Raw genomic sequence first — 13115 nt, forward strand, 5'->3', positions numbered from 1 at the left:
AACTCAATTGGCAGTGTTTGTTAGGGGAACAAGCCGAGGAGTTAATGCAGACAAACTGTGTGGTTTGGCTTTGTGGCTTTCCGGAGAGACCTCGGCTTTCTGTTGCTTCAGCAGTCTCTCTCTGCCTTCTGTTTAGCCACAACTGTCAGTTCTGAGATAATAGTTGTTAACTTAAGCTTAAACATATTTCAAATGCAGATGGATTTACAAAGCTCCCTGTGCCACTGCCTCTTTCTGGCAATTCCAGATTTTAAAATTTCCCATTTTCCACTGGGGTCTTGCCCAAATGGCTCAATTGGTCCTAAGTCAAGACATGCCCATATCTATCAATTTATCTATCAATTTCAGTTTCTCCTTTTTCCTGCCTTAAGTTCAGTTGCCCACATTTCCACATCAGTTTGCAATTCCACCCCATCCTGTGTGTGTGTGTGTGTGTGTTTCTTTATTTGCAATATGCATCAGTCATAAACATTGATTCGTACACAACAGGGTTTTTTAAAGAAAACTTTTTGCAATCCTAGCCCCCACAAAAGCACCAAATGTCTATTTAATTACATGTAACTTTTAAGCAGTGCTTTTTTCCTTAAAAAAATGTTTAGGGGTACTCTCACTTTGACTCAAGAAAATCACCATTTTATAGTTCAAATCGGGGGAAATAAATACAGTAAATGGACAAAAGTACAAAGATTCACAAAATGTTTAAGGGTATGCGTCCCCCCAGAAAAAGCACTGCTTTTAAGTCATTTCAGTTTTTAAACAGAAGTGTCATTCCACATTTTGCCCTGTGTTCTCAGAGGCCTATAACCGTAGTCTTACCATGTTCTGTCAATGTTGCATATGCCATGAAACTATGCCAGTAGTAGTGGTTTTCTTGCCTGTTCAACTCTCTTGGACAAGGGCTGTCAGTTTGTCCCTTCAGTCCCAGAATTGTGAGATCCAGTTCCCAAATACGTCTGATTTAGGGTCTTCCAATACCTTGCAGTAGTAAGCCATGCAGCAGTTATCAAGTAAGTAATGAGATCCTTGTGTGGGAAAGTTAGCAATCACAAAAACAACAACCTTTCTCCTGAACTTTCATCAGCACTTTAGTACAAATTTCTCCTATCTCCACATTTTTGTATGCAATCTTATATGCGTGTGCATTTCTGTACAATTTACTTGTCTGGAAAACTGCATTGCAAAATTCTGAGAACAGCAATTCTCAAAAAGCGGCTGTGTTTGGAGTCTTATATTGTTATGGAAAGTGCAAACTGGATAGGTTTGTCTTTCAATTCAACCTGAATCAAATCGCACCCCTATCGCTAGTTGTACTTGCAAGACGTTGTTTGGAGCTCACTGGTATTTAATCCCAGAAACAGGAGGGAAAACTTCAGTGGTGCTTATGGGGCAGGGGGAGGGGAGTCCACCACATGACACCTTGGCTCTTGCCCAGGACTGCTCAGGCCACAATAAATGAGATAATCTTTAAGTTACCCCACTGAATTCTTTCTGTGTGTGTGTGTGTGTGTGTGTGTGTGTGTGTGTGTGTGTGTGTGTTGTAGATGTGCTAATCCAATCGTCTCCTCTATCCTCTCTCTTTTCCCTTTGATTTGAGCACAGCCTCTTGGGAGATACAGACTCATCACAAATAGCTTCTTGGGGACAGGAGCAAATGAAATGTAACAAATCTCCATTTGCAATTTTTGGAGCATGTGGTCAGAATGCAGAGCAGAGGAACCAGCGCCGCCAATTGCTTCCCTTAATGTGTTCCGGAACAACCTCAAGCCTCATCACAAAATTCGCTTTTCTTTCTCTCTTGCTGAGATGAAGAATTGAGAGAAGAGAGCAGTAAAACATCTCATTTATTTTTGTGTGTATAAAAAGCAGGGGGAGACATCATTTGTTTTTGCATTGCTCCTTCACACCTTCTCCCTCGGCCTGCAAGATCTTTGGCCCACTTTGCTGTGTTAGGCTGCAAGCAAAGAGCCAATAAGAAGCTTCAGCAGTGCTGCTGCTGATGCCCACACCTTGCATCCCAGCAACTTCATGCTTTTGAAACAGGTCTAATTATTCCAAATCTGGAATAGAGAAGAGAAAACCTTACATGATTAATTGTGCTTTGACTATCTGCAATGATTTTTAATCCTTATTTCGGGCCTTGGCCCAAATGCCTTTATTGCCCCACCCAGTTTAAGCCCTGGCATAGTGCACCCCCAGCCTAACCAAGTCTGGACACTTTTAGACAATCTGTCTCTTGAACATTCCCCCTGGTATGTTTGCACAAAAACTGTGTGGAACTGTATCTCTTAATCTCAGAGTTGTGGGTTTGAGCTCCACGTTGGGCAAAAGATTCCTGCGTTGCAGGGGGTTGGACTAGATGATCCTTGGGGTCCCTTCCAGTTCTAAAGTTTGATGATTCTATGAATATATGAACTAAAAGCAGAGACATCACCTTGCCAACAAAGGTCCGTATAGTTAAAGCTATGGTTTTCTCAGTAGTGATGTATGGAAGTGAGAGCTGGACCATAAAGAAGGCTGATCGCCAAAGAATTGATGCTTTTGAATTATGGTGCTGGAGAAGACTCTTGAGAGTCAGTCCCATGGACTGCAAGAAGATCAAACCTATCCATTCTTAAGGAAATCAGTCCTGAGTGCTCACTGAAAGGACAGATCCTGAAGCTGAGGCTCCAATACTTTGGCCACCTCATGAGAAGAGAAGACTCCCTGCAAAAGACCCTAATGTTGGGAAAGATGGAGGGCACAAGGAGAAGGGGATGACAGAGGACGAGATGGTTGGACAGTGTTCTCGAAGCTACCAGCATGAGTTTGACCAAACTGCAGGAGGCAGCGGAGGATAGGAGTGCCTGGCGTGCTCTGGTCCATGGGATCACGAAGAGTTGGACAGGACTAAACAACAACAGCAACCTGGACTCCACAATCATCATCTGAGGCCCTCCTTCATGTGCCTCCTCTGCCAAAGTTCCAGACAGCTGCAACATGGGAACAGGCCTTTTCTGCAGTGGCTCCCCGCTTGGGGAATGCTCTCCTCAGGGAGGCCACCTGGCACCTTCGTTCCATATCTTTAGGCACCAGGGAAAAACATCCCTTTCCTTCCTGGCCTTTGGCTAGCTAAAAATTCAATGGCTTTTAAAATTGTGGGGCAGGGGGAATTGTTTATGTTTGTTACTGTGTTATGCATTTTTGTGTTTTTATATTGTAAACTGCCCTGTGATCCTCAGGTGAAGGGCAGTAAAGAATTGAATGAATAAATGAATGAATAATACTTGTTGTATCCACCTGAACCAATGGAGTCAAATTACAAGGAAGGAGATTCCAACTATACATCAGGAACAACTTTCTGAGGGTAAGAGCTGTCCAGCAGTGGAACAGACCACCTCAGAAGGTGATGGGCTCTCCTTCATTTGAGGTTTTTCAACAGAGGTTGCATGGCCATCTGTCAGGGATTCATGAGCTGTGATTCTTGCATTGCAGGGAGTTGGCCTAGATGACCCTTGGGGTCCATTCCAACTACCGTTCTATGATTCTACTGCCTATTCATTTTGAGTGGCTAGCATGATGCTGCTATTATCCCACATTTATCCCACTGCATCTCCCCATCACTTTTCTCACCCCGATAATTCTGTGGTGGTTGTTTTCTTTTTAACTGGTTTGCTATTCAAGAGCACTAAGCCCACTCTAATTGTACCACCTGAATTTGCCAGCCTGCAGCCTGAAAAAAGACCTTGCCCAGTCGCAGTTCAGAGGTGCCATATCTTTCACCCTTTGTGGCCTCTTGGTGCATCTCAGAGCCACACCAGCCAGCTCCGCTGCATTGCGCTGTTATTTTCCCATAAACTAAAGCTGTAAAGACCCTGACATATATCAGCGTGGCAGCCACAGGCCGGCCTGCTAATGCACCAGCCTAATGAATATGAATGGCATCTTCGTAAATGTAGCGTTGTGTCATTAAATTCTTTCACACCTCAGCAACCCTGGAAAGGTTACTTGGAATTAAATGTAAATTACATATTTACTGGAATGAAACAGATCGGCATGTCATTCCTTTGAAAAACATCATCTAATTTAATAACGGCACAAACTTGCCTCACAATAAGCTGGGTCCCTTCCTCCCACCATGTCTCTTTTGGTGCTGAGGTCTTTCAGTTGAAGGCTATCACTGTCTCCATCAGCTGCCAGCCAGCTGCCTTTTTTGCTCATTGTGAATCTGTTCTGTTTTTTCCTGCTGGAGCACAAAGGGAGAAATGAACACGCCCAGAATTCTGCCCATGCCCTTCTCTGAAGTTAGACGTGTGCAGAGGAGGAGGATCAAGAGTCTGAAAACCAAGCCTTATGAGGAACAGTTGAGGGGACTGGTTAGGTTTCACATGGAAAAGCGAAGACTGAGAATCACAGCTAAAATCCTGTCAGATGGTCACCCAACCTCTGTTTAAAAGCCCCCAATGAAGGAGACCCCGCCACCTTCTGAAGGAGTACCTTCCTCCGTCAAACAGCTCTTACCATCAGAAAGTTCTTCCTAATTGTCAAGGCTCTGCCAAGGCTTCGGGAAAACCGTTCCTCCCCCGGTTGCAGCAAGAGCATAGAAAACAAGGAGAGTCCCTTTTTAATTAGTTTTTATTCAGTCCTAATAGCGAGCGACAAAAGAACGCAACAAACCTTAACATGGCGTTGCTCCAAACTGGTCTCCTCCTCCCACATTCCTAACAACAGCAACCCTCTTTATGGTGGCTGCTTGTAGCCAAAAAGTTTCTGATTCCGTTGTTCCTGTACCCTTAATGAATGCGAGTTCTTGGAGAAGGGGGATCAGAAATACTCTCCAGTGACAACGTGTCAGCTGGCTGTTCTTCTAACACATCCCAAGTCCTTTGTTCGTTTGTCTCTGTGCTGTGACCTTCCTCAGACTCCCCAAAGCCTTGCTGTAAATCAAGGCTGCGTCCCTCTTCTCCTGTAGCATCAGGAGAAGGGGAGGGGGTGATCCCCACTAGTCCTCCTCCTCCATCTCATCCTCTTGAGTCCGTCAGAAAGTTCTTCCTAATGTTGAGTTAGAATTTCCTTGCCATTTGTATTCATCCGCTGCTGCTCTGGAGCAGCAGAAAACAAGCTTGCTCCATCTTCCATGTATTTGAAGATGGCTATCATGTCGCTTGGGACGCGGGTGGCGCTGTGGGTTAAAGCCTCAGCACCTAGGGCTTGCCGATCGAAAGGTCGGTGGTTCAAATCCCCGCGGCGGGGTGCGCTCCCGTTGCTCGGTCCCAGCGCCTGCCAACCTAGCAGTTCGAAAGCACCCCCAGGTGCAAGTAGATAAATAGGGACCACTTACTGGCGGGAGGGTAAACAGCGTTTCTGTGTGCTGCGCTGGCTCACCAGATGCAGCTTTGTCACGCTGGCCACGTGACCCGGAAGTGTCTCCGGACAGCGCTGGCCCCTGGCCTTTTAAGTGAGATGGGCGCACAACCCCAGAGTCTGTCAAGACTGGCCCGTACAGGCAGGGGTACCTTTACCTTTTATCATGTCGCTTCTCAGTCTTCTCTTCTCCAGGCGAAACACAACTCCAGACCCTTTAACATCTTGGTTATCCTCCTCTGCACACTTTCCAGCTTGTCATTATGCTTCTTAAACTGTAGTGCCCAGAATGGGGACATAGGACTCCAGGTGGGGTCTGACCAAGGCAAACTAGAGTGGTACTATGTCTTTCCTTGATCAGGACACTATATTACTGTCAATGCAGCCTAGGATTGCATTAGCTTCTTTTTGCTGGTGGATCATCCTGTTGGCTCATATTAAGCTTGTGGTCTACAAAGACCCCATCAATGATTTCTAAAGCAGGTTAGACCACTTTAAACAAAGAGTCACCTTTCACTGAAGTCAGATCTTCAGCTCCCCTCTAAGTCTCAGTCTGGGGATGGGTGGTGCTGAAACAACATTTAAATCCTGCTCCAGCCTAAGCCATACAGGGAGCTGTCCAGGGTGCTGCTGAAGTCTTGCTCCATCTCACCTCCATTCTGCCAAGGCCAAAGCTAGCTTCCCAGCAGGTATGATGAACTGCAAGGGTTCAAGACAGGTAGCAGCTTCCAGGTCAGATGATGGACTGACTGTCAAGTGATGCTTGATATGAGTGCCACAAAGCTATTTATTTTTTACTATTATTTATTAATTTTGTATACTGCCCTTCATCTGAAGAGCTCAGGGTGGTTCACAACATAAAAATACAAGATAAAAACACAAAATATGTTAAAAAACAAAAGCCACAACCCAATACCACCCCCATATGCTGTCATATAAGAAAGGATCTGAGTGGTTTATGGTTTTTTTAAAATGCAAATAATTATGACACACATAGAATTTGAACAAAACAAAACCAGCAACAGCATCTAGGGTCCTTTATATTTCATGAAGACGCCCTCTAGCCCTGGTGTCAGGGAACTGCCATCGGAGCCAGGAGTGGAGGGAAGGCTCTCCAGCGATGCCAGAGAAGGGTCCAGCATGGAGAGAGGGAACTCATCCACTGAGGAAGGAAATCAGCGTGACACCAGGAAGAAAGGGGAGCAGGGGAGGGATTCGGAGAAATGTCTCCAGGACTCTTCCACAGAAACTAGCGGGGAGAGCACAGGTCCTCCGCTGCCCACGCCCACCCTGCGCAGAAGACTTCCGCGCAGGGAGGCTAGGTGGAAACTTGGCGTCAAAGAACTTTTATGCTGGAAGAAGTTCAGGAAACGCCCACTGACGGATTCTGCCAGTGACTGACACAGCCGTGGAGTAAGGGCTGTGCAGCCAGGGAAAGGTTTAACCAGGCAACTTTGCCAAGAGTAGAGGCAACTTACGCACGAGCAACCCCAATTCCCATTACACCTGGACAAGTGGCTCCCTCTGAACCTCAGCTGCAAAACAGGTATTCCAGTGGCCCACCTACCAAGCTGGCATATGAGCAAATCACCCCCAAGAATTGCAAAGAGCTTGGCATCCGCAGTCAGCGAGCTGGTATCTGGACAGATGTGGTCCTCGTAGTAGTCAACTATCCACATTGCAAGTGGGCTTGTGGTGGCTGCTCCACAAATCTCTCTGGGATCTGTCAGTGTCCATTTCCCCTACAAAATTTCCTGTAAAGAGGGAATTGTTCCATTGGTTGAGGGAACCAGGGCCTTGTTGATGGCATTGTTTGTTCTTACAAAAAGAGCAAGGCCAGACGGGCTTTATCTATGCCATCCCAGGGGCCTCCTCAGCTCCTAAAGACTGAAATTATGTCTCTCTACAGCAGGATATTGCTGCTTGCTTATTTATGACTCTGCATTTCGTGAATATTTCTTCTGGTTGGGGAGCCTAATGATATTTCTCCAATATAGTTCTCGTCTCTTCAAGTAAGGCAAGAAGAAAAAGAGGGCAGAATGGAAAGGATAGACTTTAAGTGATTTCCCTAGAGATTCGGATGTTCGGAACACTTTGGCCACAGAAGGGAAAGACGGTAGGATAGTTGCACACACACGAGGGGGCAGGGTTCATAATTGTGTATAATGTAGTAACAGTAGTAATAATCATAACACAACTTGGAATCAGTTTACCTGCAAAATCGCCTTACCTCACATATGCCTGTTTGACTGAAACTGTGGTCCCAGTTTCAGGGGCCACATAATACCTGTTCCACATTTGTAAGAAATTGATATTTTAGTATGGCAGCAGCACCTACACTCTGGAACTCCCTGCCGATGGACATCCAAGAAGGCCCCTTCACCGTAGTCTTTTTGGTGCCTGCTAAAAACATTTCTGCTTAAACAAGCCTACCCAGACATGTAGAATGCTGCTTTCATCTGTGTTTAACTTACTGCTGATTTTATCCTTTTCCAATCTTTTACAGAGTTGTTTTTCCCATTTCCCCTGATAGTTATATTGCTTCATCATCTTTGTAAACCGCGCTGAGGTCTTATTACAATCAAGCAGTGTACAAATAGTATGAAATAAATAAATTTATATCAGGCATACTATGTAAAACTAGAAAATATTACAGCATCAATAAAACAGAGGATGCATTTAAATGCACAGCAGAGAAGGCACACAAGTTCTTGTATAAGTAAAGGGCTATAATCAAGCAGTGGGATAAACTTGTTCCTACAAGTAGCCCTACATTTGGGGAGGCATCAGAGGAAGGCCACTTCAACCCATCACTTCTCATCAGGGTGACCCAGGCCTGGCTTGGAGTATATATAATTCAACAGCCATTTCAAAAGGGCCTCTGAGCTCTTGTTCACCTACTCCCTCACTCTGCCAACACGTCTAAGGATCCTGGCATGCTACCCAGCCCATTTCTCCAGCCTCTCTGCCCACATGATCAGCACACCTGGGCACCAAACGCTCATCAAAGCCAGGCCAGATTAAGCTTGCAGACATTCACGGTCTCTTTTCCCCAGCTGGTTCTCCTCCAGGTGAGTCATCAGAGTGATCTCATGATGAAAGGCAGCCAGGAGCGGCTGGTCCCACCACGAGGCTTGCCTCCTGGCCCAATCAATCCTGGCAATCAAACAGAGGCCAAGCTGTGATTCAGGGCTCAATCTGCCAGCTCTCATGCTCAGCTACAAGGCAATGCTGCGCCTGCACGTAATGAGCCACTTAGGTGTACCTTAGATGCTTACACCTGCAAATGATAAAGGCATCGATGTGCATCAATGGCTGTTAATCCCACTTCCAACAGCAGAGACAGCGTATGAGCCAACCGCTCTCCCCACAGTGTTGTATCAGATGTTCTGTGCTGGTGGGCCATGAATCTGAGTCCTGTTTTCTAGGCCCAGAATCTTAAAGTGCTTCATGTATCCTGGCAGAACTTACGGTCATCCTAGGGGCTTCTGTGGCAAGGTCAAGGAACCTATGACTCTCCAGAAATTGCTGGACTCAAACTCATAAAATCTTAGAACTGCGGATTTGAAAGGGACTCCAAGGGTCATCTAGTCCAACCCCCTCCTATGCAGGAATCTTTCACTCCAAGTGAGGCTCAAACCCATGACCCTGAGATTAAGAGTCTCATGCTCTACCAACTGAGCTATTGTTTGGTAAATTATAACATGGTTTCCTTACAGATATCTTCAAAGTTCAGATTCATGTGTTTTTCCACACGGCAATCAGAAAAAGATTTGCAGGCAGTAGCTATTGGTATGGGGGGTTGCTATTTTCAGACTCCATTCTTGTCTGAAACAAAAGAGGCTGGTTAAAGCCATGCGGCTAAGCAGAAGCAACCAGCTCAGACCTCCTCACACACTGAATTCACATGTTGACTGAGTATAACAAAAGGCTTGGTTGCCCATTCCTCCCAAGATGAGGTGCAGCGATATAGGTTAAGCCTGGCAGGACAACTTACTCTATGGCATTAACCCCTTCATGCATTAATTAGACTCAAGTGGGTCTGGTTACCCTACAATAGCTTGTCAAAATCCTTCTTAAACTGTGGTGCCCAGAACTGAACACAGGACTCCGGGTAGGATCTTACTCCCATCCTCCTCCTTGACTGCATTGGCTACTGGGAGTTTGAGTCCAGCAGTTCCTGGAGAACACTAAGCTCCCCTGCCCTAGGAAATGTTTCCAGTCTGTTACCAAGCACACTGTTTATTGCACCAAGAAGCCAGTGGGAGTATCAAGCATTTTCTACTTAGACTTGACATTTGTTTCCTCTGTCTTTCAAACACAAGCTTTGGCTTGAGCAGAAGATGATGGTTTACATTTTAAGCACCCTGTAAGTGCTGCAGGGTGTCTGTTGTCAGGACAGAGCCTGGAATCTGTTTGCAGCCAACCTCTCCCTCTAATTCCTTAAGAGGTGACTTCTTATGCAACCAGACATGTCCTTTCGAAACCTCTTCTGTGTGCTCCGTGACATATCACGGAAGCGGCTGCATATCACAGAAGCAAATATGTTATCATTATTTCAATCAATGATATCATTATTATGGTGCAATTATTATTATCTCCATTATCTGGGGTTTCTTCCCATGGGAGGAGGTGGAAGGGAAATCTAGCAGCGTGCTGTCATGCACAGGATAAACAGAGACACTCAAAGCCAAGACTAATGGGAGAGAAGGTCAGGTCGCCCTGTCCATTCTATGTCTCTTGGTAAACATTAACCAGAATAAGCAAACGGGTGGAGGTTTTTTTCATTCAGTAGGGAACGCCAAGTGGTTTTAGCAGGACACAAGGAATGATAGTCTTAAGAAGCATCGACTTGGGATGCAATTCTTCACTAGGGCAAAGATAAACCTTTCAAGCCGTCTCCTGACAGTGATTTACTTGGAACTTTGTGTTTTTCCAGAACTGTGGAGGCAGAGGACAGCCACTGAGGCTAGTAGCCATTGATAGCTCTCTCCTCCAGAAATACGTCCAATGCTCTTCAAAACCTACAACGATAGGTTCAAGCAGAGCCCAACAGGAGGAGCAAGAAAGCTACGGAGCTCATGTCTTGCTCGTGGGTGATCACTGTGAGAACAGGAGGTCCTCTTTGGCCTAATCCAGCAGGGTCCTCTTATGTAACCCAGGTCCATGACTTCCAATGGGTCTACTCTGAGTACAGGCGACTCCGCACTTACCTGGGGTTTACGTTCCTGGCCCCCCACTCGCATAAGTGAAATATGCATAAGTGGGGAGCCTGCTGTGGTAAATACATTTCCCCACCCAACAGCTGTCAGGTGGGGTGGTGCAGCAGCAGTGAGAGCTCCTGCACGCCATTTTGGAACCCTTGGAGTCTCTTTTCTGGACTCTGGGCTCTGGGGAGGATCTCCTCGTGAGCCATGAGGACTTCCCAGCTCTCTCCTGTGATTTCAGGTTGGTGTCGAATTATTTAATTATTCCCAGCGCCACGCATATATGCGCTTACGTGAGAGTCAATCCTGCGTGAGGGGAGGAGTGGGCACCCCTGTTTCTTACTTGGATGCCACCCTGTGGCTCTGTCCCCAAACACCAAGCGATCAGAGGCAGTACGCAGCTGCCTTTGCAAATCATTTGCCCATGGATGTGTCGGTTCCCTGTGCAAAACCATGTTTCGTTCACCCAGAGGGAACTAGTGTGAGTGGCTGGATCCGAGGACAGAAAACCCAGTGGGGGGGGGGGGAGTGCCTTGCTCAAACAAGGATTTGAGATGCCTCTTATTTAGGTCACAACTGTCCGCTAGACAACAGTCTCGGTTTGGAGGACTGATAAATCGGGTTTATTAGGGATTAAGGGAAGGCATGCTGGATTTCAGCTGCTGAGTCGAGGGAGAGACAGTTTCTCCCCATTTTGGACATCTGCGGGGTTCTACATAACCAGCTTTTTCATTTTATTTCTTTAAAGAGGAATCTGACGCGATCAAGCTTAAGAAGGTGAATTAATGTAGTGGGGCTTTGTACTCCAATCCAGCAATGAAAATCCTTTCTAAAAGTCTAATTTCCTTCGTTGTTATTCATGATTACAAAATAATAAGATTGCTGGAGAGAGGGAGAAAAATCCAATAGAGTAGATGTCAATATTGGGCAGGCGGCTCAGCAGGAAATTTAATTGCAAACTGCACGCCAGTTAAATAGTCTCCGCACTCATCTTGGCTTTTCTTAAATTTTAATTAGGATAAAATTTACTAATCTTTTCGGCATACAAAGGGAAGTTTGCCAAGAGAAGCCCGCAATTGATCTGAGAGAGATTGCTTTCCTCCAAGAGCCTTTTGCCCTGACCACAAAATGCTGCACAAAAAAGACCAAGCCGGCCCATACCTGCCCCCCCCCGCAGCCATCTTTGGCTCGTCTCCCACTCTCTCGCCACTCCCACCCCTCTTGGCACATGTGAAGTCCAGATGTTTTTTGTTGCAGAGCAAATTGACATGTTAAAATTACATTGTGCAAAGGAGCGAGGGCAAGCCTCAGCAAACAAGCCAGAACACGTCCCTGGGTTTTTATGGGTCACCCTAACATTTATGGAATTTAACAAATTTGCACCACACAGCAAAAGTCAGGGTGAATTCCAAGGGGAGGCATGACTGACCGAATCGGTCCCCCAAGGTCCAACACCACCTACATGGGCTGAGCAGGAGGACGGGCCTTGTCATGTTCCAACCTGTGTCCAGAATACAGAAAAGGGACAGGCATCTGTTTCCCAGGAGTGACTGGGGGTCCCTCACCAGGAAAAACAAAGACACCATACCCTCCAAAATTCTGCCGATTAAAATCAGGGTGTGCATCATTCGGTACTGCGCTTCCACGTGAGCCAGGTGGGGCTTCTCCACCCCAGCCCCCTGTCTCCATTACCAGCAGCAGCGCCCTCAGAACATGCTCTTCTTGTGCTTTAGAAAAACATTATGGTTTGTGCAATGGATGGATTTAGTTCACCTACACACACACACACACACACACACACACACACACACACACCGCCCACTCCATTCCCAGTCCCCAGCTAATTGGTGACCTCTGTATTCCACCAATGAGCAAAGATCCCAATTAGTGCCATGGTTTTTGAGGTGTGGACACCTGTCTGCAAGGAAGTGGGCTGAGACTAATTTGGCTATGCAAATAGTATTCCGCACAGTCCCAGAGGGGGTCTCTGCTTGAGATGTAAATAGGAGGCGAGGTTCGTTGCTGCCGATATAATTATTTTCTAGCTGATTTGAGCAGCTGAATAAATTTAGCATTACCATAAAAAATGAACCGCTATTTTAAAATTGGACGGCTGCTCATAAAGTAGATACCAGGGGCGAAGGAAACGTGGCGTAATTAAGGACTTGCAGATGGAAGGGCTGGAGTTGAAGTGCTAGACAGGATCTGCAAAGGAACAACAGGGCCGGGGGGGGGGTAGGATCTGGCCAAACTGGGCTCCCTCTTCTGTCATGGACTGGTTGGATACAGAGGGATAAAGAGAGGCACCAGCTGGGGAACCCCCAAGAGAGCCCAGGGAGTGGGACAACTATCAGTGGTCAGAGGGAGAAGATTGGGGAAAAGGGGATGTTGGAAGCTGAAGAGGTAACAGGATTTAGTGAGCAGAGAGATTCTGTGGCAGAGAGCAGTCCAGAATCAGATGCAGAAGCTGAGGCTGGAGAGGAGAGGGTCCATCAGGCAGTGATGAAGCAGGCTGCTGGAGAAGCCAGGGGGTCTCCCCCTCCTGCTGTGACCAGCTCCCTTCCTGCC

General features: G+C 46.5%; 1 long non-coding RNA gene across 1 annotated transcript; it reads right to left on the reverse strand.

Annotated features, from left to right (window-relative positions):
• Positions 1–1823: 1823 nt before the first annotated feature.
• Positions 1824–12261, reverse strand: LOC310831463. The gene is made up of 2 exons (XR_014557879.1): positions 11977–12261; positions 1824–2057 (listed from the first exon to the last, which is right to left on the reverse strand). It is a non-coding gene; the product is annotated as an uncharacterized lncRNA (long non-coding RNA).
• Positions 12262–13115: the final 854 nt, after the last annotated feature.

Source organism: Podarcis gaigeae (assembly GCF_964106915.1).
Source record: "Podarcis gaigeae genome assembly, chromosome: 14".
Lineage (NCBI taxonomy): Eukaryota > Metazoa > Chordata > Lepidosauria > Squamata > Lacertidae > Podarcis > Podarcis gaigeae.